Source organism: Anas platyrhynchos, chromosome 2 (genome assembly GCF_047663525.1).
Source record: "Anas platyrhynchos isolate ZD024472 breed Pekin duck chromosome 2, IASCAAS_PekinDuck_T2T, whole genome shotgun sequence".
NCBI classification, from domain to species: domain Eukaryota; kingdom Metazoa; phylum Chordata; class Aves; order Anseriformes; family Anatidae; genus Anas; species Anas platyrhynchos.
Window position 1 is genome coordinate 141,597,005 of NC_092588.1, and position 23,830 is coordinate 141,620,834.

Below are 23,830 nucleotides of genomic sequence, written 5' to 3' on the forward strand. Positions count from 1 at the left end.
AGACTCCCAGTCTTAGATCTGTCCCATGTTCCACCAGACCACCACTGATAACACAGAAAAGCAGACATTTCACTACCCCGCAGGAACACATTTTAAGAAAGATGGGAAGTAACGAAGCTGTCCCAGAAAGATGAAAATCTGCAATTAATCCAGTTTGGCTTTGTACTCATTACTGTGAGACAAGAAGGCTTCTGATTTATTATTCATGGATCACCCTGTGAAAGCCACACAGCCATCAATCCCAGCCAAGGTCTGGGCTAAAAGCTGACATTTTTCATTGAAGAACACGATTTCTGACTCAGATTTCTAATTTAGTCCTGACCTCAGCATGTTCTTTGAAAACACAACACACTAATACAGACAGCACCTTGCTGTATCTGAGCCCAAAAGGTACCTGCCTCCCGTTACAGCAGTTCTCACGCTGCGCCATGGAAGTACGTTTTGTACAATCTGTATTAACACGGTGGGCATGTATTGACATTCCTGCCTCTTACGTATTTGTTCCCTTCCTGTTCTAAAAAACAAACTTTGGGAACTCCACACTGGGGGAGAGGAGCAGGGTGTGTGCCAGCAGAACAAACTAAACAACCCTGAAGACCAACTCTATAATCTGATTCAAGAAATCATTTAGCGATAAACAAGCAATTAAGCTCTTTTTTATTTTCTCCTTGGATATACACTTCTGACAGCCATTTAGGAGGAAATATGTTGTCTCACAAGGCAAGCCTTCAGCTCAGCTCTGGGATGACAATTTGTAATTCACTCCCCTGATGGTTTACTGGGGTCAGGATGGATGAAAATCACCAAAGAAGCTGCATAGCTCCTGCTAATTCAAGGACACCATGTGCCAAACTGGAGCAGTTACACCTCAGAAGTAGCTGCTAGCTCCAACTGCACAGGTCACCCACCTCCGTTCTCACCAGCAGGCTTCTCCAGCACTGCTAGGTGGGGAGTTTGGAAAGCAACACTGCTGCACAAAGCACGATGCATCTCTCTCCTGACAGATTTCACTTCTTACGTGTACCTCAATTGGTCTCTTCTTCAGAGGTAATACCTTGTAAATGAACGAACAAGTTCATTTCAAGGAAAAAAACAACAGCAGTAACTCACTATAATGTGCAGTTTACAGCTATTTGACTTTCAGGGGAAGAAAAAAACCACACACAGCAGTCATATATTCTACTTATCTAATAAAAAAATAGTAAAAACCAGCAGTTCAGCAACATTTCTACCTTAAGCATGCAAGAAGTTTCAAGTATATTGATCGAAGGCCTGGTTTTCTTTTCAGCTTGGTACAATACAGCTTTTGGGTTATGTGAAACCTGCCTTGCTGGGTGGTTTGGTTTTCTTAGCTTATTATTTTGGTTCTTAGCAGTTCATTTCAGTCTGTTACTCAAAACCAAACACACACACACAGTGCCCCTTTCCCTTCCCCCTACTTATGTCAAACTCATTTTAAAATTTCATGGGATTGCCCACATCATGAGCCAGGCATTTTCTTGCTTCTTGATTGCAGAAGTACAGGAAGCTATCAGCCAGGTTGAGTTTGTCTATACAGGTGAATTCTTACCTACGTAAGCAAGCTAGATCGAACTTAGACAGATCAGCATCTGAAAATTAAGACTGGAAGAAAGCCTCACTTTGTCTCAACAGATGAGACTTCTTTTAGCCTATAACATTAAGGAGATGACTCAAAAAAGTGGGAATATTTCCGAATCACTTGCCTCTAGTTACTGTACTGAAACTGCATTTTTTTTTTCTTTTTTAAAGCTCTCATCTTCCCTTTAACATTGTAGAAGAACACAATAAATTCTCCTCAGTGACTAAATGTTCTGTGAGAATATGGGTAACATCTAGGGTACCCTGAAAGTAGTATTACAACAACACAGCACTATTTTAAATCCTTAGTAAGTGGATTCTATTTACAAACAAGCTTTCAAAATCCAGGCATTTTTTTTTTCCCCTCCAGTTATGCAGGAAATAAGTCAATTAGACTTACAGCTGTCCATATTAAGGACTGAATAACATCCTGTGGTCATTTATTTTATCCTGCATGTTGACAAAAAGTACACAGAAAACCTCCCCTCACCCTATTTTCCCTCACATTCATGATAAAGTATTTTCAAACAGCCAAGACGGTTGAGTCCCATTAAAGCTGGGGAAAAAATCAGCTTTAAATTTATTTACACTGCAGATGACCCTGGCACATCTCCCCTTTCCTGTATGCGACACGTTTCTTTTTGTGCGATTCCTGAATCAAATCTCCCTCAGAGGTCAAGACTCTACGAGAACAACCTAAAGTACTCCAAGTGTTAAAATAAAGCTATTATATAGTTAAAAGTGTGTTTTATATAGCCACTAACTCTAGGAAATGCCTTAGGACATGGCAATACTTTTAATCCTACCCTTTCCATAGGATGGGGGGGAGGGAGGGGAAGAGATGGACTAGACCCTTCCCCCCCCAAATAAATTATATTATCATTTTTAAGATATGTAAGGATAAGAAAACAACCGACCTGGCCACTCCAAGCACAATAGAGGTTGCATATGAAGCTCCAGTTGTGGTTGATCACGCAGTCCAAAATCTTGAACTGGGCCATGTCCTGCTATAGCGCAGACTGCTCAGACTGCTGCTGTGCTCTGACTCAGCTTTTGCTGCGTGCTGCTCGAGGATGCGAGAGCTATGCAGTAATGACATTCAGGAACAAGGACCTTCCTTCCTGCTCTGTCTCCCTTCCCACCCCAGCCATGTGTCAACTCGGCGAGATAAACTGACAGAACTGCCTAACATTCCTCAAAACAACACTTCCGAGACTGTCAAATTATGCATTCTTGGGGGGGAAAAAAAAAAAAAGAGGGAAATAAGAACAAGCACAGTTTGAGTGTACCTTTTTGTATTTCCTTTAGTGACATTTTTTAGGATTTTTTTTTCCTGTTGCTGCTGCTAACAGTCTGAATCTCAATAAATGAGAACAATAATTCATATAATAAATCTTAAACCTGCTTAGGCACAGTTACGATGATGGACACTGTTTTCAGGAGATGCAAAAGCTTTTCAGGACGATGATGGACACTGTTTTCAGGAGATCCAAAAGCTTTTCAGGAGATCCAAGCAACTTTTCAGCAGCCAGGAGAACTGCCCAAGTTTCACAGAAGTCATGGAGGTCCATCGCCTTCATGTTCTCAAATGGCAGGCTCCCTTTAACCACCAGAGTTGCTGACAGCACAGAAACACCTTTCATTAATCTGAGGTTTAAACACCACAGCTAGCTAACAAACCTTTCAGAAAGTCAGACAGTTTGATCCATCAGCTGTAGCTCCAAACAATTTTAAACTAGGATGTTATTTGTTGAAAGCACGTTAGGGCCCCAAGCACCTTCCCAGTGACAAGAAAAAAGGACCCCAGCACTGACCCCAAGCCGAGGAAGGAGCAGGAACAGCCCTGCAAGGCACAAATCTCAGCTCCCCCCAGACCCAGTTTAGGAAAACACAAGAGAAGAGATGTGGATGAGCAGGAGGGAAGCATCCTGCTTGCATCAGCATTCATGCACTGCCTCAAGGAAGAACATCTGTAATATGCCAAAGACTTTTCACTCTTGAGAAAGTCTTGAGCAAGGGCAACAGGACCAGGTGGCCAATTCACCCTCTGCTTTAGTAACAGCCAAACTACTGAAAAGTACTTCAAACGTGAAAGAAAATTCATGCTACAAAAGCAGTCTGGAAGTAAAACAAACTCGTACACAAGGGCCAAACAAATGGCTTGGCCAAGTAGCAGCTTGTAACTTTGCAGGCATTATACAAATAAGGTCTCGTTTGTTTTAACTGAACCAAACAAAAAACTTGTTCTAATTTCTCCTCCCAAGGGCCCTGGGAATTAATGCCAGGGTCCAAGCAAACCTCTTCCCTTCTCACCAACACGAGGACTCTGAGGACTGCCAGGACACAGCTGTGTACAACAAATAAATCTATGCTGTTTAAGATGTAAATGGCAGAGCTTTTCTATTATCACTGTAATTATGAAAAAGGGAGAAGAGCACTATCAATGTGACACTGCGCAAAATGAACATGGTCTCAGAAAAAAAGTACTTACATTGGGAAAAGAGCTTGAGATATTAAAAGCATAAAAACTCCTTGTACAAGTTAAACAGCCAGCACTGAAGCAGCCGGTGCTGACAAGAGGCTGGAAGACATGTCCTGCTTAGCAACTATTACTAGGTGGAACAGGCAGACTTCCTCACGGCACACATCCTAAGCGTCCCAGGCTGAGAGATGTGGGAGAGGGAGGATGTTTGGGAAGGTCCTGCTGAGCAGGGGATCCTGCAGAGATGCCAGAGCAGAGCGAGGCCGTGAAGCATCCAGGAAGGAGCTGGCAGCATGAGGAACCAGCAGGCAGGGATGCTGGCAGACCCTGAGGGGCAGCCAGCTCGCGGCTGAGAAGCGGCTGCATTGTGGAAAAACGCAGTCATCGGCTGCACAGGGTGGAGGGAAGAAGGGAAAGGAGATCTGGAAATCTGAGACAGGTTTGCTGCTTCATACCAAAAGCCATCAGCCAGTTTTAAAGCGGTATTTTGGTCTGCAACAGTTTCGTTATTACATATAAGAAGTATTATATACTTTAAGACATAAAGTACTATCCAGTATTTATTCCTTCTAAAGTACTCAAACTCCTAGTAAATAGCCAACACGGTATTTTATTACTCTACTGTACACTTTGATATAAAAACGTCAGTCAGTCAAACCTCAAAAACCAAGTTTGTACAACTCTTCCCATAAAATCAACAGCCATTATTAACCTGTAACTTTTTGGCATTAATTTTCAAAGTTTTAAGGAAATTCTGACCTGTACAACCCCCCAGTCCGGACAGGGCTTATATAATACTTACTGCAATTCACACCGAGGTGTCTCAATCCTTCATATAAAAACAAATTACAACAGAAAGAAATAGGAGAACATTCTCAGAAACAGTCAGGATGGGCCTGAATTTGTTGTCACCAACAATCAGTATCAAAATGCTTTTAAACTTCAGTGAGCATGGAATGAGACAAGGACTGAAGTTTCTGCAAGCCTGAGCCTTCATTTAAAGACCCGTAGATAAAGGATGAGCTCAGGAACTGCTACAAGAGCAGCACCCTCAATAAGTAAGTTGGTTTAATAAAACCTTAAAATTGTTTCTTTCTTAAGATTCCCTTCTAAACAGCCTGTGTCCTTGTAAATTTGATCTGCCAGTACTGAAAACCATTCCTGACAATCTCCAGCTAGCCTGATGATTGCTCCTACTTACAAGAAAACCTCCTTCCTGGTACAAGGTTAAATCAAATTCCACTAGCTTAGCATTGCTCAATTCCTACCTCATTTCAGAACAGAACAGAATTTTCTTCACAAATTACTGCTCCATGTCTGCTGGAAGACCTTCTGTACTTCTCCAGGCACAGTTTTGCTGAGAAGACTCTGCTCTGAAGATTCTTGTGCAACTGCACAGGAATTTATGGAATTGCCTTCAAGGAGGCACACAGTAAACAGAGCACTTCCCTTTCTGTTCTCAACACACAATTTACTAATGCCTTCCTTAAAAAAAAAAAATCATTAAAAAAAAATCAATATAACCTACTGTAAACTTTTTCTTTTTAAAGTTGTGGATAGTTTTGGTTAAAACTTAAGAACACAGCTTCCACACTGACTTTCACGCTGGAGTATGGAAAGGAAAAGGTCAACACAGCATTGAAAGATGCACTCACACCAGCAGAGAGTGACAGCGGACACATACCAAGGGCAGCAGGCTCCAAAGGTCTCAGCATTCACCTGCCCAGGGTGCTCCCTGCCAGACACTAAGCTTTGATTGAAAGAGGATGACAATGACAGAGATGATTTAAGCAGGGCTTTCAAGTTTTACTGCTTTTATGGTCTGCATAAAATAACGAAGAGACCACTTAAAATTGCAAGAATATAAAACTGCTGAAGCTCAGTTATGCACTAAGTTGAAATTATGAACTTAAAAAAAAATGTATCTATCCAAAGCCTCACATATTCTCAAAGACTGCCTGCCACAAAGTCTGTTGTTTCATCCCAGTGTTAAAAAGGATCAGGTTTGGGATCAAGCAATAATAACTCACACTGGCAGCAACTAGCAATCGATGCCTAAGTGCCTTGGTATTGCACCATTTGGTATTTGAGGAGTGAGAGGAGACACCAGGTGATGGAACTGGCCTGATCCTGCCTGCTACTGGCTTACAGGTCCCAAGCCACACAGTTCAGTACTTGGAGTACCGAACTCCTTGAAAAGGTAAATCCTTTATGAAGAAAACCCCTTTTCTCCCCCCTTAAGCCATCAGCATAATCCTAGTCAGACTCTCAGGACAGGGCGTTCCTATGCAAGAACGCACTGTGTATTTTTACATAAGCTAATACATAAAAATGACTCTTAAGGTTATCTTTTAGTCAGGCTTGGAAAATGTACTTTAGTTATGATGACTGGATGGAGAACACAAGTGAACTGAGAAAGTCCTACTACAAGCAAAGTTATTACTTACTTCACCTATCCAGTTTGGGACCAGCACTCCTGCAGTCGGTGACAGGAATTTCACGGGCACTACCACACAATATCACCACAAGGGCCTTGCGGTGCTCTGCACACAGTAACTAACGCTTTCTTCCTTACAATGGCATTTTAGTGGCTTCTAAATGAAAACAAATTACGCACACGCACAAGCAACAAATGCAGACAGCATCTTCCCTGGTTCCTCCCTTCTCCCACATCAGAGAATGTTTTCAAGTCTGGAAAGCAATTATTTTCACCAGAAGCTCCAAGGTCCTAGAAAGGCCAAGTTTTGTTCACTCTTGTCTCAAAGGTAGATGAGGTAGAAGCCTTTGGGGTCCCCTTAGCTACTACAATTGTACAGTGGCCACTTGAAAGAACTTCAAGAGCATCTGAAACGTGTTTGAGGTTGCCAACACGGTCTAGACTCTTAATGAGGATGGTGAAGCTCCAGAGGAAGTCCGGCTCGTTTTAGTCAATGAAATTAAGACGTGAATAAGAACAAAAAGGAAAAGCATGTCTGGAAAAAAAAAAGAAAAAAGAGACACTATTTCCATTGCTCAGCTCAAAAGACTGACAATTAGAAAAGGTCTTACAAAACGAGTCAAGAGCAGGAAGAGGCTGAAATATGATTTCCATTCTGAATTCTTTCCTATCACTGGAATTCTTATCAAAAGCAATGAACACTAAAAAAGGAAAAGAAAAAAAAAAACAATATATACCAAAAACATCTCTCTCCATATTGAAAAAATCTGGTGTTTCCTTCCCCCTGCAGCAGCTTCTTTTTAGGATGCAATACAGCTAAGAACACTATAAACACAACAGATATCCCCAGGGGGAAAGAAATGCAAGTGTAGGACAGCTGGTACAGCACCAGTTTGTAAGGCGTTCCTACCAGTCTGGTACAACTCTCCTAGTAACACCAACACCAAAAAAAACATGAAGTACACAGGACTTAATACTCCCTGCTCCATCAGAAATCAAGAGCAAAAGAAAGTAACTGAGGTCAGCATAAATGCAGTTTTATTTCTGCATGAATGCAAGTTTTACCTTTTAATCCACATATAAGCTCATTAGATGAAACAAAATACTTATGTGTGAGATTAATTCTGTAATAACCCCCACAAACAAAATCAGTTTCCAAATCACGCTGAGTTGTTTCTAATACTATTTTAGAAGACATTACTAATGCAGAATGAGGTCCTCATCAATTTGGATGCAAAAGGATTTTTGAAGAGTTAGGGAGATACTCCTGTACACTTTCTCCATCATCTGGTTTCTTTTCAAGGAGGAGATGGGGCACCAACATTGACTGTTCGATTGAGTCATGGCAGAGAGAAAATGTCTTTTCCCTTGAGCTACCAGTTCACAAGTGAAGCTGAAGTACTGCCCACTTGCTTGGAGTTCAGCCGTTGTCAGTAAACTATTTTGGTGTTTTCTTACTCCAACCAACTTCTGTTTCCGATGCCATACAAAATGCATTCTCTCTTCCCCTTCATCTAACAATACCATTAAGCACTTCTGTAGCATTTGCCCCGTTAACAAGATGAAACTCGTGAAAACACAAAGGCTTTGTCAAACTATCGTGTTTGCAAGTGTATTTTCTAACTGTGCGCTAAGTTGCATTAGTCTTTTCACCTGGTTATTTCACATTATCTCCACAAAACCAAGAAACGCACCATGACTTATTTTGAGCTTTTTCTCCATGGTTACTTTTTCGTGCCAGACCAAAACACTGGGACAAAAATAGCACAATGCTTACCGCCACCGTAACATACACTGAATTTGTCATCATGAAAGCGATGACTGCAAGCTGCATTACTAAGCACGTCTAGATTGCACGTGTGTCTCCAGAAAACATACTGTACACAGTACACCAGGATGCAGTCATTGTTAGCTCAGAGAGCAGCAAAGTTTTGATTTTTTCTTCCCCAGGAACAATGGTAAAATTGTTTAAACTACACCACATCAACTCGTACGCCTTTGGTAGCAACAGCAGAAGTACTTTCTTGCAGTGAAGCTTTTCTGTTTACAGCTAAACACGTACACTCCTGCTGGTACAGCCTTCTAGCATCTACCACAACAGTACAGAAGCAGAACTGAAAGGCTCAGTGCTATGATCCTATCTGAACACACAAGACGCTGAGACTGGCTTGAACCCCCCAGGGGTGTAATTCTCACAGAGGTACTTCCCGTTGTCTCCATATTCCTCGTTGTGCTGTGCTTGTGTGTGACCAGCTCTGCTATGTTCTGCTCCCAGCTCAAAGCCAGAGCTAAGTTACTTGCCTGACCAACACTGGGCTTCAGAATCCTGAAACTTCCATTTTGAGAAGCTGCTTATGTACATTAGTGCATACATAAACACAAGGGAAAACGTTGTCTTAGCTCTGGTGATTATAAAGAAAATCCTTTAAATGCACCACGACATTTATTTGCACAGCAAATCTATTATAATACAGTTAAGTCTTCTCAATAATCTAGCAATCTCTAGATAGAAGACTTGGATAATTTGGATGAAGCTAATCACCAAGCGTGACCCTATTGAAGCACCTTAAATTATAGCCCAATAACCTGTTATTCACCTGTGGGGTGCTCAGGAGACTGAGGTGTTTGCGTACCCAAGGACAGGAACAGAGAACTGCTTGAGCTGCAATAGGATCCCAAAAAGCAAGCCTCATCTCACACTGTATCAGAAGACATTCTGCCAGCCTGATATGAATAAAGGCGTACTCACGCATTCTTCGACTAAAGACTGTAAGAAGTTTTACAGTCAAAATTAAAAATTATCACCATTGGCACAAACAAAAGCTATTCAACGCTATGACACTGTCAATAAAACATCCAGAGTTGAGTTGGTGTGTAAGGATCTCAGGATTCCACTAGGTCATCTGCTTCAAAACACAACTTCCACCTCCCACAGGGCATAATAATCTGCAGCAGACTGTTCCTCTATACCAAATAGAGATTTCCAAGTTCAGAAGCCTCATTTAATATACCGTTAAACTAGCTGAGCTCCTTCTGAAGCCAGTTAAAATGAGGAAATAAAATCTTCATTAAAATAAAATTACCAGAGCGTGTGTTAAGCAACCTGAATTTCTCAGCTTGCAAAATAATCTTCGCTTTCCCTCTTCCCTGCCTTCCTCCTCCCTCAGCTGGCAGGCAGTCCTCTGGTGGAGCAAGAAGTGACGCTTCAGAGCTGTCAGGCAGAGGGGTAAGCTCCAAAACAAAGCTGAAGTCTAATTTTATACAATGCTATCGTTTTTACTTCCTCTATTGCTCCAAATGTAGCCATGTAGGAAAAAAAAAAAAAGGCAAAAGAAGAGACCAGGATCTTAGTACTATAATCATTAAGCAAACACCATTTTCATGTCAAGAAATAGAAGACATTTCAAGCTCATCCTGCTTCCATTCCAACAAAAAAAAAGCCTGGGTGAGTGCAGCCACTTTGCAGCCTGTGGGGCCCAGGAATCCCAAACGCTCTCCTTGGCCACCACACCACAAGTGACCTCAAAGCACTCTCCCCAGGAGCCTTTCCAAACGCCTCTCTGCTGTTCCCACCTGTGGCCTCATAAATTTCAGGCTTGAGCACAACTGGCACGTTTTTAACGCTGCCTGAATGCTACAGAGCAAGGTGCCTCTCTGAAGCACCAACAGCCCCACATTACTCCCCGGGCTTTGAAGCACCACCCCCAAACAGAACAGCAGCACACACACTTTCAAGCAAGTTTTAAAAAGATGACATTAAAAAAAAAAAAAAAAAAACAACGCTATCACTCTTACAGCTGGGGAATGTGTAAGAAAGAGTCCTGACGAGACTCTGCCATTGACTGGAAGCCCACAGCTCGCCGAGGGGGAAGCGAGGGCTGCTTTCCTGGCACGTTCCTGTCCCCGTACCCACAGACAGCTTCTGGGATGCTGGAGTACTGCAGAGCAACATTCCTCACATCTGCACTTCTGTTTTGTAAGGGAATAAAGTTTAAACGTATTCGATAGCATATGTAAGCTATGGGCTAGATTTTGAGGACTTGTTGAACAATTTGTCACATTGGTTACGGGCAACCTAATGAATGCAGTGCAGAGAACCAGTACCAGGCTCCAGCTACAGAAGCCAGCAGAGGAAGAAGTGCTGCCACTTGTCACTCACAGGGGTGGAAGAATTAAAATATAATTTAAAAAAAAAAAAAGCTTAATTAATGAGTCACCTCCGTGACTGTTATGTTTTGCTCATTTTCTATCTGCTCCCAAATTTAAGTGAGTTCAGTCTCAGAGGCTAGTATAAAATTTTGACTCAATTTATTGCCTTACTCCCATTTGGCTGAAGATAAGGCTCCTCAAACAAACAGAAGTCAAACATCTCTGCCCTCTGCACATCATGGTTATCAATACAATTTGAATTTAAACCCTACAGCCTTGCTTCCATACACTGTGCTTGCAGAGGTTCAAACCCTAGTCTTTACTTTGAAAAAATAACTCAAATGTTAAGCTCTATAAATGCCACCTGTCTAATAATCTCTTTAGGCAATTGGAAGAAATTCAAAATTCCAAATTTAACTTCAGTTTCTCCATCACCTTTTCATGTAGACCAAGCCCAGCTTTGCTCAGTGTTATCAGCTCAGTCATCTGAGGTATTCTGAAATCACCTTTAATTGTTTCCAGCATTTTTTGTTGGATGAGATGCATGCACTTGATCAAAGCTCTTCCCCACCGTTGCGTAAGTTTTTGCCCTTTCACTACTTCATTTAAAGGTGGATTGGCTCGGAAGAAGATGCGCTTTAAAACAATTCAACATTTTTCCAGCAAGCGTTGGAATTCTAAGAAGGTTTAAAGTTTATTTTAACAACAAATTTAAAATATCAAGTTACCACATGAGTAACAGAACTGACTTTGGACTCATGCATCTCGGATCTCCCCCTCATTGCCTTTCTTCCCCCATATGGGAGGAAAAAATAACTTTTTTGGCTAGGCTGCAGTCATTCCTGTGCTGCCCAGCCACCAGCTTTCCCCCTCACCTTCAGCAAGAAGCATTAATCTGAGTCTGCCTTCCACCCAGCTACTGCCAGGCTCTGCATCGCCAGGCACCTCCTATCTCCTTTGCTGCCTTTGCATTTGGCCAAAATTGGCCAATGAGTTCAAGAGTAACTGCAGAGAAATTAACAGACGGGCAGACTGATGGCATGCACAAAAAAACATACTCAAGATATTTTTATTTTTATTTTTTCTTTACTTCTTTGCTTCACTCCATTACATCACTCCTTTCCTACCATGTCTTTTGCGCGAAGAACACAGGCGCTGCATTTTCAGCTGTACTGCCCTCCGCTCCTTCCCCATCCAGCTATTACACAAGCCACATTCCAGAACTTTTTTGGGACATTAAATCATTCTCTATTCATATTTCTTCCATAACCCTGCCGTATTATTGCTGTCCTACAGCAATGTAGGAATTGTGATTTTCTCATCAGAAGTAACAAGGAAACTTGCAGTACTGGAGGCTAACGTGTTTAATACATTTCATTCCTCGTGTTAGTGTGAATCCTTTATAACTCCACAAACATCAAGAGTGATTAAGTCAAGAAGGGCCTGCAGCCCTATTCTTGTCAAAAATTACATGAGTGCAGGTGGAACAACAGACAAGTTTTTCTGATCATCATTCATTTTCCAACTGGTTAAACTCCACTTTTCCCTCCATTTTCCATCTGTCTATTAAAAAAAAAAAAAATGAAGAAAGCTTTTCTGTACAGAAAAACTCAAACTCACAAAATGTAGGCACAGCAACAGGTGCCACTGCATATAACATCTTGGAGCTGCATTTACAGTGCGAGAGGGCTTCGGTTCCTACCTCAGCAATGAGCAGATCAAGCATCTAGTATGGAAATTCAGAACAGAGAAGTACAGACTGGACAGATGCTACCAGCAGCAATGTGTTATATGCTTAAGAAAGGAGTACATCTGAAATCTCACCTGTTTCTAGAGTTCAGACAACTGAATTGTATTTTTAGACAGAGTATAAAAAGCACTGTGTAAAAGCACTACTGTAATGCCTGTCTAAAGGATCAACAGCCAGAAGCCAGGTGTCTGAATTTGTCCATATATAACAAGCAATTACTCGTGGCATGAAAGAGACTTGACATGATACTTAATTCTTCCTTAACACTGGAATTGAAAACCTTTTTATTTCTTAACCACAGGATAAAAGAAACTTTTTTATGACAAAAACAAACAGTATGCAAAACACAACTGTAGCACTGGTAAAGACCTGTTCTTCCTCAACTAGGAGCACTGCCCCATTCTATTTGCAGAGGAAGTCAACAGCTTCACCCTCTAGCCTCAAAATTTCAATTACACTATGAACCCAGGGTAATTTTCTGTGGTTACCACTAAAGGGAAATGCACTGATTGCAGAAAACCACAGAATCAACACACTTAGCACCGCAGGGATGGTATCTAAGTAGATCTTGGTAATAATGTGTCGCCTAGAATTATGTTTTTAAACCTCACTTTGCTGGCATAACAACTCATCCATCCAAAATTCTGGAATAAAAAGTTCAGTATACCCTTGGAAAGCTGAGATGAGCAGAGCGATGCATCTTCCCTCAACACAACATGCAAGAGCACAAGTAGGCAGCATCTTACAAACAGAACCCTGCTTGTATTAGCACTTTAACTAAAACACATGGAATTCATCAGCATAAAAACTATTTAATGATAAACAAACTTCACTTACAAAATGACCTCTGAAACCAACACAAAAAAACCTACACAATGCATGCAGGGCTTGTATGGCAGGCCTGGCCAACCTAACAGCTTGCTGCTTATGAGGGGAAAAAAGGGGAAGGAAGGAGGTCCTGTGCTCTGCCACATCTCATCACGCAATACCGCACCTCTCACTGATTTTGAGCTTGCCTGACACTTCAGCCAGCCACTTCAGCCTTGCAAACAACGAGTCTCTATGGGAAGGACATCTGAGCATCCTTTGGCTTTTGGAGAGAAAGCACACTGCAGCACGAGAGCAGAAACCAGTGCAACAGCAGCAAGGTGAGTGGCCCCCAGGTCTTGACGAGCCAGAGCCTCCTCAGAATAATGCTGGAGACACAACCAGGCCTCAGAGTAGGGGGAAGAAAAGTTTCCTAGGGTCTAGAGAAAACTGGTCCCTGAGCAGTTCATAAAGACAAATATACAAATAAATGAAAGCCTCACCTGAAACTAATTCCAGAAGCAAGGACCCACGCTGTTCCAGTCAGTGCAGAGAATGGTTGACAACTTCTAATTCCATCTAATGATTTTTTCTGATCAACTTTGTGAATGGGAGAACGGGAGAAGAGTATGTAAAATCCTACTTTGAGTGTAAACATAATTTGGGGTGACCACTGTTGGCAGAGCTGTATCAAAACTCTGGCCAGCAGGGCTCCACCACGCTACACTGGGAGTCATAACCCCGCTCCAACCCTGCTGACAAACATGCATGTGGCTTTACTGTTATTTGGAAACCAGTCATAGCAGTCATGGAAGTGATCTCACTAATAAAATGAAGGAAAAGCATGGTATCTGTGGCACAAAGGCCTAAATCATGCATAACTCCACCATCACCACCTACCATTCTTAGAAGCACACCGATCTCACAATCATCTTTTCTACTCCTTATTCCTGAGATATTCCCCAAATTTCCAGAAGAGAAAAACGGACACTAAAAATGTAAAGCACAATGAGGTGATTCTCCCACATAAGGTTAAATAAATAAAAATAATCCTCTAGGAAGCAGGTTCACGCCTTCACTTTATTTGAGCACTGATTCTGCAAACAAGTAGTTAAATACAGGAGCTACACAGGCAAGATAATTCTCAGCTGAGAAAGTCAACTGGATTCTCATTTTGCTTATCAGAACTTCACCCTCTGAGGTGAGGTGATAAGGAAAAGCCATAAATGGGATGTGATCACCACGCCAGTCAAAACTCAGGCTGGAAGAAAAGCCATCCCCTCCTTGGTCCTCGCACTGAACTCCTAGAAGACAGACTTAATCCCAAGATGAATCATCTGTGGGGGTTTTTCTCCTATCCCTGGAACACCTTCATCTCCGAAATAGATGCTACCCACACTAGCCCAAAACAGCACAACTCTGCTGAACTTCGTCTCAGAGAGCAGCACACGGGTGGGCCTCAGAAAGATGTCAAACCGCAGAGGATACGAGAACGTGGCGTTTTGTGGTCAATCTATTTTTTTAACATGTTAAAAGAACTCTACAGGCTTGGACAGCTGCACTTTCCTGGCTGAAACATATACAGAAACACCTAGTTTTTATTTGAAAATATATGCCAGTGATTATTTTTTTTTTTTTTTTTTTACCATGTAACAGAAGGTTGTTTAGAGGAAGAAAATCACTGTCAGTGGAGAGACAAGCCTGACGAGTGCCAAACAGACATGGGATTACAGTGACATGCTTTGAAGATGACGGAGTGCGAGAGGTATGAACAACAAACACAACCAACCACGCCGCTGTGCTGCACAGGTAGAGCACGAGAAATACACCACCAGTGCTGCCCACAGCAGCCGTGTGCACTCTTGTTTTCCTTTGTTGAATTGTTTCCTCCATCCCCTCCAGAGCTTCTGAAGCAGCATGCAGTACCACAGCCTCTCTCAAGTCTTTTACCCATTTAAAAAGAAATTAATTCTTCGCCACACACTAAATAATGGAAACTCCAGCAATGCAGGAAAGTAACTGGTCAGAAGGAAGAGCAGAGGATGAGTAAGGGGACAGAGGGTGCCAGTCATCTGCATTTTTAGGCTTCTCAGCACAGGTGGTTGAAGATTTTTTTATAATTATTTTTTAACCAAAAAACTGTGGGCTACAATGCAAAACTAATGAGAAAGGTAAAAATCTCACCCTTAGAGGCTCTGAGCAAATATGAGATAGGTACAGTAGCACTTGAAATCTCTAATTCCTAATAACTACATTTTTCTTACAGATTTCGATTTCTAGTGAGATATAAACAAGTCTTTAACTAACAAAAACCTAATCAAGACTGACTCAAACAACGTAAACCAGAAATTCAGGTGCACAAAGCCAGGAAGCAGCATATAAAACAACCTGCAGCAGTATACTTCAAAAAACTCAAACACTATTCACCCACCATCAAATTTCCTACGAGCGAAAAAACACACCACTCTAAATGCTATTACAGTGCTGCAGGTATTTTAAGTGAGCTATATGCTAAGTCTAAAGCTAACGTGACAGTGAAACCTAATGAAAGTAGTTTCAAGAAAAAACATACCATTTTAACAAGCACATCCTAGATCACTCACAATCCATCAGACTTCTGTCAGCGTGTGGCAGAATACTAATATTACATCCAGAAATCCTACAAAATAAGCTACTGATTTCTTTTTGAATGTTGGGAGTTTTCAAAGAAAAACTTCCACAGCTGAATGTGTGGAATACAAGAAAAAACACATGCAGCAGAAACCTCTGAACAGGCAAGATGTTTGCAGTGGAAAACTATAGGTACTACGTAATAAACAGCAAGTCACAAATTCAATTCCAAGTTGCTTACGTTTCAGCAGAAAGTAGGTCTTGATCCTTAAAAAAAAATAAATCACTTCGTGTCATATGAAGTTCACATTATAACTTAGGCATGCCTTCTATCAATCCTACCACAGGGCTGGCACGCACACTGCGACCTATCAATCATGAAACTACTACACACACGCTAAGCTCCTCATTACATAAGTGACAGTAGTAGGACTGTGCAAAAACACCCAGAATTGGACAAGTGGCTCTCTTCTGGAGCTTCTTATGTTCATTTTTACTACGTCTGTAAAAGCATGGTATATTGGCTAGCACTGTCCTTCAAGGGAGATTTATTTATTCTTTAATTACTATGTTGCTGCTTCAGATCAACTGGCAGAAGTCCCAAAATCTATAAAGGTAGGGGAGTGTTTGTACAGAATATCATGTCAAACAGACACACAAGACATGCATACCATTAACATGCAGCAAGAGCTGAAGAGATGGCAAAATTCAGCTCATTACTTCCAATCAGATTTTGAATACGCAACAGGCATAAAACAGTAACTAAAAGTTACTGCATAGCAGGAACGCAAGTTGCCGTTTCAGTTTTATTTAATAGTCCTTTACCAAGCCTCCTCGATGATTTCCTTACTAATTTTATATTCTGGCATTTAAATTTTGTTATATGACGAAAAAGATTAATGCTCTAATGCAACTTCCTCTTCTCAGAATTTAATTCCCCTGTGTGAGTTCCTGGTCAACAACCTCTAAGGGCAGTTCCTATTTAGCTTTGTACAAAAAAACAATTCAGAATGAATTCATAAAAATGTAATAAAAATACGCTGGAAAATGATTTTAGTTGTAGAGCCTGGGATCTCAGTCTCAGCCTTGTCCCGTGTCAAATGCCAACCTAAGCAAGCCGTACAAGAGCATCTTTGCCAAGAGGCTGGCCAAACTGACGAGGAGAGCATTGGACTATGGCCAACAGGGACAGGAGATGACTTGCATGGATGTCCTCCTCCAAGCTCAGAACAGCCCATACCAACCTGCAGGAAATCAAGGACGCCTGCCTTGATGAACAAGGAGCTTCTGGCTGAACTCAAATGAAAGAAAAGAGGCATACAAAGAGCTGAAACAAGACCCAGGTGATCCAGAAGAAAGGCAGAAACACTGTCTGAACACACAGCGATGGACTTAAGGATAGCAAAGTCCACCTGGAGTTGAATTTGGAAGGAACCTGAAGGGCAACAAGAAAGGTTTCCAAGCACACGAAGGACAAGAAGGTGGATTTATGAGTGGGAAATCATGCTTAACCAACCTGACAGCGATTTGCAAGGAGATGACTGGCTTGGTGCAAGAGGGCAGAGCAGTGGATGTTGTTTATCTCCACTTCAGAGCAGCTTTTGACACCGCCTCCCAGAAACAAACAGATGAAGTCCAGGCTAGATAAAAGAACAGTGACTGGACTGAAAACTGGCTGAACGGCCAGGCTGAAGGGGCTGTGACCAACAGCAAGAGGTCCAGCCAGAGGCCAACCTCTAGTGGCATGCCCCAGAGGCCGATACTGGGGCCAAGACCGTTTAATCTCTTCTCTGATGACCTGGACCATCAGGCAGAGCGTGCCCTCAGCCGAGTCTGCAGATGATACCCAAGTGGGAGGAGTGCCTGATGCACCAGCTGGGTATGCTGCCGTTCAGGTGGATGGCGACAGGCTAGAGAAACAGGCAAACCAGAACCTCATGAAACTCAAAGGGAAACATCAGGTCCTACGCTTTGGGAGGAATAACCCTCAAACCCTCAAGCACCAGCATGAGGCTGGAAAACAGCCTCACATAAAAAAAAGGTCCTGGGGCTCCTAATGGTCAACAGGTTGAACATGGTTCACCGATATGCCCTCACAGTGAAGGAGGCCCACAACCTCCTGGACCCAAAGAGAATACAGCCACCACACGGAGGGAAGCAGCTCTTCCCTTCCACTCGGCCCTAAGATCACATTTGTAGCACTGTGTCCAATTCTTGTGCCCTCCCAGTACAGGACTGGTGTGGACATAGCAAAATGAGTGGAGTGAGTGGCCATGAAGATAATTAAAGGACTGAAGGCACCTGTCACATGAGAAAAGGCTGAGAGTTGGAGTTGTTTTAGCCTAGAGAGGCCTGGTGGACAAAGAGGGAATTTATCCCTGTGTAAAAATACCTGAGGAGGTGGGGGGATAGCAAAGAATGAGGAGGCAGTGGTGCCAACTGACGTGACAAGAGGCAGCGGGTGGCCTGAAACACAGGCAATCCCACATAAAGAAAAACTTTTACCATAAGGCTAATTGAACATTGGAAGAAGCTGCCCCGAGAGGCTGGGGAGCCTCCATTCTGAGACAAAAGCAGGCAGTACACAGCCCTAAAGACCATGCTCCAGCTGCCAATGCTTTGAGCCAAAGGTTCATCCAAATGATCTGCAGAAGCACCTTCCAACCTCAGAGATTTAATGATTCTGGGAAAGTTGTTTTTAATTCCAGATTTTATTTCCAATGGTGTGAATGCATTATGCAACAGCTGCTACACACGCGGTAGCTACAGCCAAAATCAGGTTCAGACTTGGTTGTTGTTTGTTTTTTTTTTGCCGTTATGTTCTGGTTCGTATCTCTAACAGACTGTTCATGTACAATGCAGTTTCCCTGATAATATGCAGTGTAAAGGTGTATTCTTCTTTGTCACCCTCATCTAGTTTTACCAGAAGTATGCTATTCATACAAGTGTCACCCCTTTCTCAAGCTTCTGGCTTCAGCAATCGCTTGCAGGATCTGCAGTTGCAACATACAACCACGTGTGTCCAGAGATGGGAGGAGGAAGCAGAGGAGAAAACTCACTCTGATACTGATCTCAGAGAGCCAGAAGCTCTTGAGTCACAAAAAGGTCTAGTACCAAGAACTAACTGCATCAGGTGTGACGGTGGTTTCCAGGCTCCAAATTTATAAGAAGGCTTTTCAACAAGGTGTATTCTCACAGTAATACAACTCATTATTCACACACCAACAGGAGATGGGAAAAAATGCACTGAATATTTAGAGATGGCTATAAAGAGCTGCAAAAGGATTACACAACTGAAGGACAGATAAAATGCAGTAGCAATAAAAAACCCTAAAAGCAGTATTTCCTAACACAGCATTACTACATTCTTACTGCTTTCCCAACTCAGTGTTTAGGTAGCACATAGAACCCACTGTTGTTTCCAGGTGAGATACCTATACCCTTTGCACACAAGGCTTCTGTAAGATTCATTTACCAAATATCAGATTTTCGCTTTGTTAAAATTGGAAAAAAAAAAAAAAAAAGAGAAGAGGTAATTCTCTTAAAACAGGCAGATTTTGTTGATGCTGGAAGGAGACACCAGATTAAATATGATTTGAGGAAACATCTACAGCTCCTCCAAGTTGCAGACATTCAAAAAAGCAGTCCTTATTCCTTCTAGACTTCCTATAAAGGGGAGAAGAAAAAAACTAGTCTTTTTAAAGGTGGCTGCTTGCAGGATTGTATCAACCCTTCCATCCTGAAACAAACTCATCTACTCTACAGCTTGTTGAGATAATTTCATAATGCTCCCCCCCTTCAAAAAAAAAAAAAAAAAAAAAACTCCACATTTTCAGAGGTTTTTTCTGTAGCTAACCTCACACCAGGTTTTAGATAGTTTATGTAGCTTTAGAGTATAAAAATAAAGAAAACTTGTAGTCGAAGCCACTATGATGTAGGCTTCGCTATGAAAAAATATCTTTAGATGCCTAGGGTATCTGTACTTAAATCTAGCACTCATTCCCTGTAAACAAGGCTTGCAGGAAGTATACGATGCAAACTCCTTATATTCTAGCACACAACACAAAAAAGCAGTCAGCTTTATTTAAAGAAAAGTAACAGAACAGGCACAACTGGTTTTCTCAGGAATTAAGTTTTTTATTTCCAAAAGCCCATTTATTAGAACTGCTGATCCAAAGCCTGCTGAAATCCGTAAGAATCTTCAGTTGAAAGGACTTACATTTTTTATTTGATGAAGTAATATAGAAGGAACAACATCATTTTCACTTATTTCAGCATCTTAAATTAGTTTGCAAGTACTTTTTTCCCTTCAATTTTAAGGAATTTTTATTAATATAAAGCACCACATGAGGTTTTTCTACCCATACATTTTCACAAACATCTGAAATCATCCATACTTAAGAATCAAAAAAAAGAGTATTCTGGACTGTAAACGTTTTAAGGCAATAAATATGATTGAACGTCTGGGAACTGGATGGAACTCCAAGTACAGAACGACCTAATGGAACAGTAAAGCCTCCACTACCACTGGTAACAGCAGTATGTGAAATAACCTAACAGTGAAGAAACAGGGTTGTAAAAGTAAAAGCAGCCCAGAAAGGCTTTACTACAGAGTAAGAATTAATTGGAAAATATTTCTGTAGTGAAAATTCAGTGACATTCTAGAAGACAACTAGTCCTATTCCTTTCCCAAAGGAGGGAAGAAGGAAGAAACCAAGTTCCTCAAAGAGACAATGCTGTTAGGGGTTAAATACAAGACAAGAACTACCACCTCTCTGCTCCTCATGGCTTGGAAAGCTTAGTAATCCTCATTTGAGAACATATTTTTGTAATTCCTGCTTTCTTGCTCACCAAGTAGGCAAGACAAGAGCCTTCCAAGGAACAGAAGCTCATGGTATCCTGGGCCCTAAGGAGCAAAGAGAAATCTGCCAGGCCAGACTATCTAAGGGGTAAGCAACCACAGCATTAACTGAACTTAAGGTCAAGTCACTCCCACAAATCCTGTTCTTAATCTCACACATAATGCCTTTCCATCAACTCATCCGGTGGCATTAATGGCTTGAGTTAAAAACACTTTGAAACATGATGATTCACCCTCTTGGCACTATCCAAAAGGAGACAGACATCACAGTGCTTCACCTCCCTCACAGCAGACACACAACATTACATATAAAATTCTGTTTCCAAACTTCTGGTTCCCACTCCCGAGTTGACAAAGAGCCTGGAGACAACCGCTACGTCACCCACTGATGTTGCATCACCCACAGACCAAGCGATGGACAACTGGCCACGAGATGGATGAAAAGGTTAACACACTGAGGGAAGTGTGGGAGGAATCTTCTTCCCAAATAAACACCCACCAGATAATGCAAAAAACAAGCATCACGATGATGTAAGAGATCAGTCTTGAACTGAAGAGAAGATTTCTTCCAGAATTTTTGGAATTTAGGTTTACACAATTCCCCAATTCAATTTAAATAAGGGAAAAATGATTGCCTGCATACATGTTTACCTGGGAGAACTGTTTACCCTGTCCACACCTTGCTGACTAACCACCTCGCACCACCACTGTCTCTGCTCACTCACCTTGAAGAATTCAGTTGCTGAGAGCCATGAATCACTAATTACATGAGCAGAAACCATCTTCACCCTAGAAGCCTTTAAACATTTTAGGCTTCAAATACAAACATTTAGCCTTAATAACAGCAGCATGGGTTGGGGGGCACAGGGTGGACTGTCGCTCTGCCTACCCACAAAAGACAAAAAGCCCACCTCAACAAAACCATTTTGTGGTTTCATTCACCTCATTTCATAGTCCTTTAGGTAAGCAAATAACCCCTTAATCTTCTTGAGAACTGCTTTTAAGGATTGGTGAAGGGGAGAAGTTTCTTTTTGCTTCTGCCTCTGGTATATTCCATAGCTGCACACCAGCAGCCCTGGAAGCTCTGTAGGTTGCTCAACAGTCCCTCGAAGAGCCTCTTCTTTCCTTCAGCTGGTAACCACAGACGTGGAGTGGAAGAGGAGCACAGGAAACTCTCCTACAGCAGTCAGCAGATCCAACTGCCTAAAGACCCTTCGCTGAATGGAGCTTCCCACTGGCTCCTAGGGATCTACTGGGCTTGCTGCTGCAGAACTTGCAAGATGTGGAATCAAGAATAAACTCTTGCAATGTAAAGCAGCCCAGTAAAAGTAATACAGAAAACTGACAAAAAATACTGGCATGATCGTAAGCAAATAGGAAAGAAACACGAAAACTACAACAACATGCTTAACTTCTGCGTACAAGCCACGCCATCACCTTGCTTTCTCTTGAAGCTGGGAGAGGCTGGAGGAACAGATAGGGCGAACACGCAAGCAGGCAATTAGGCATTTCGTTTTAACTGCTACAACCTGGGGAACATTATACACACATGGTTAAACAAGAATTAGTAGTAACTTTTACAAAAACGAACAAAAGCGAAGACTAAGTTTGATATCTAGCCTGAGCCTTTAAAAATCAAAAATAGGTCAAAATCCCAAACATTTGAAAAGCTGCATTTCCTGTTGCTAACAGCAAACAGCCGCCGTGCTTCAGCTTAGTACGGAACCACAGTCTCAAGGCCTGAACACGGGAGGAATTGTGATAAGCTACCATGGAACTGGCATCAGAAGATACGATAACACCTGTAGATCAGATCAAAGGTCCACCCAGCCTGTCTGCAGTGGTGGCCAACGCAGACAGTTGCAGACGATTAGGGAAGAACCCAAGAGCAAGCACCACTAAAAAACTCTCCCAGCTTCGATTATTTACAAATCCCTAATTCATTCCGCTACCAGGTGATTTAGAAACTCTCAAAGTATTGCTTTTCTAAAAAAAAAATATCCTGGCTATCCTTCAGTTTACATAGACACCTTTAGCTTCCAAAATATTACGGTGAATAGTAACATGCTTAAATAACTGTTACGCATAAGGGCTATCATCTTTCGCCTGTTCTCACTCCATCACACTCATCTGACACCCCCAAGTTCTTGTATAGATAGTGAAAAGCTGGCCCACATAAATTCAAGAGAGGTCAAAAACGCTACAACACAGCATCCCTGAATATCCCGAGTTGGCAGGGACCCACAAGGGTCCAACTCCTGGCTCCACAGGACCACCCCAAAACCAGACCCTGTGTCTGAGAGCGTTGTCCAAATGCTTCTTGAGCTCCAGCAGCTCGGTGCCATGACTGCTACCCTGGACAGCCTGTTCCAGTGCCCTACCACCCTCTTGGCAAAGATCCTTCTCCTGACATCTCAAGCTCTCTCTCCAGTTCCAGTTCTTTCCCAAACTGTGAAGTCCTGGCTTCCTTAATTGTTTTTGGTGGACAGGTAACTCCATGTGCTCAATTATCATTGCTGCCCTTTGTCTTGAGGCGCTTCTGGTTGTACTGTTATTCCTGAGATGGAGAAAAATGGAGAGGGAAGCCACAGAACAAACCTAGACACACCAACTCCAAGTGTATGGACAAAGTCTATGTCTGTACAAAGGCAAACACTAAAATAAGCACTTTCCTTTCCCACTGTCATTCACCTCGTGAAAACAGCAGAAAGCTACCAGGCCCTCTTAGCCATACAGCTGAATCATTCTCAGTCAAAATGCAAACAGAGAGCAAACTATTCAAAACCACCTGTAAAGTCATAAAGAACAGCTAAAGGGCATGGGCTCTGAACTGCTGCTAGCGCTGGCCTGTATCCATTATACAACGCTGTTTTGTAATACTTCATACAGAGAAAGCCTTTGTTCCACAACTGAGCTGCAAGGACCATTTTGGTCAGGTATGGAGTTCTTAAAATAATAATCAACATTTTTTATTTATTTTAAATGAGAACAAAAGAGATGCAATTAATGAGCTTGCAAGATTACTTCCATGACATCAGGATCAGAACACCAGCCCACCAAGCTATTTATGGCTGCTGAATTACTCCAGCTTCTGATTCTAGCACAGACAGCTAGAAACATTGAAGATCATCCACA

The 23,830-nt window shown here is 42.0% G+C and overlaps 1 protein-coding gene across 4 annotated transcripts in view; it reads right to left on the minus strand.

Annotated features, from left to right (window-relative positions):
- Positions 1-23,830, minus strand: part of ARHGAP21 (Rho GTPase activating protein 21) — a 118,358-nt gene that overhangs the window by 84,956 nt on the left and 9,572 nt on the right. For 2 of the 4 annotated variants that reach the window (XM_027450626.3, XM_038174590.2), the window contains exon 1: positions 2,517-2,539. The exons of 1 other annotated variant lie outside the window; for it this stretch is intronic. The gene's annotated coding sequence lies outside the window, so the exon portion shown is untranslated. Of the gene's footprint in view, positions 1-2,516; positions 2,540-23,830 lie in introns of those variants that run through there. One more of the 4 variants, XM_027450628.3, reaches the window with a different exon arrangement.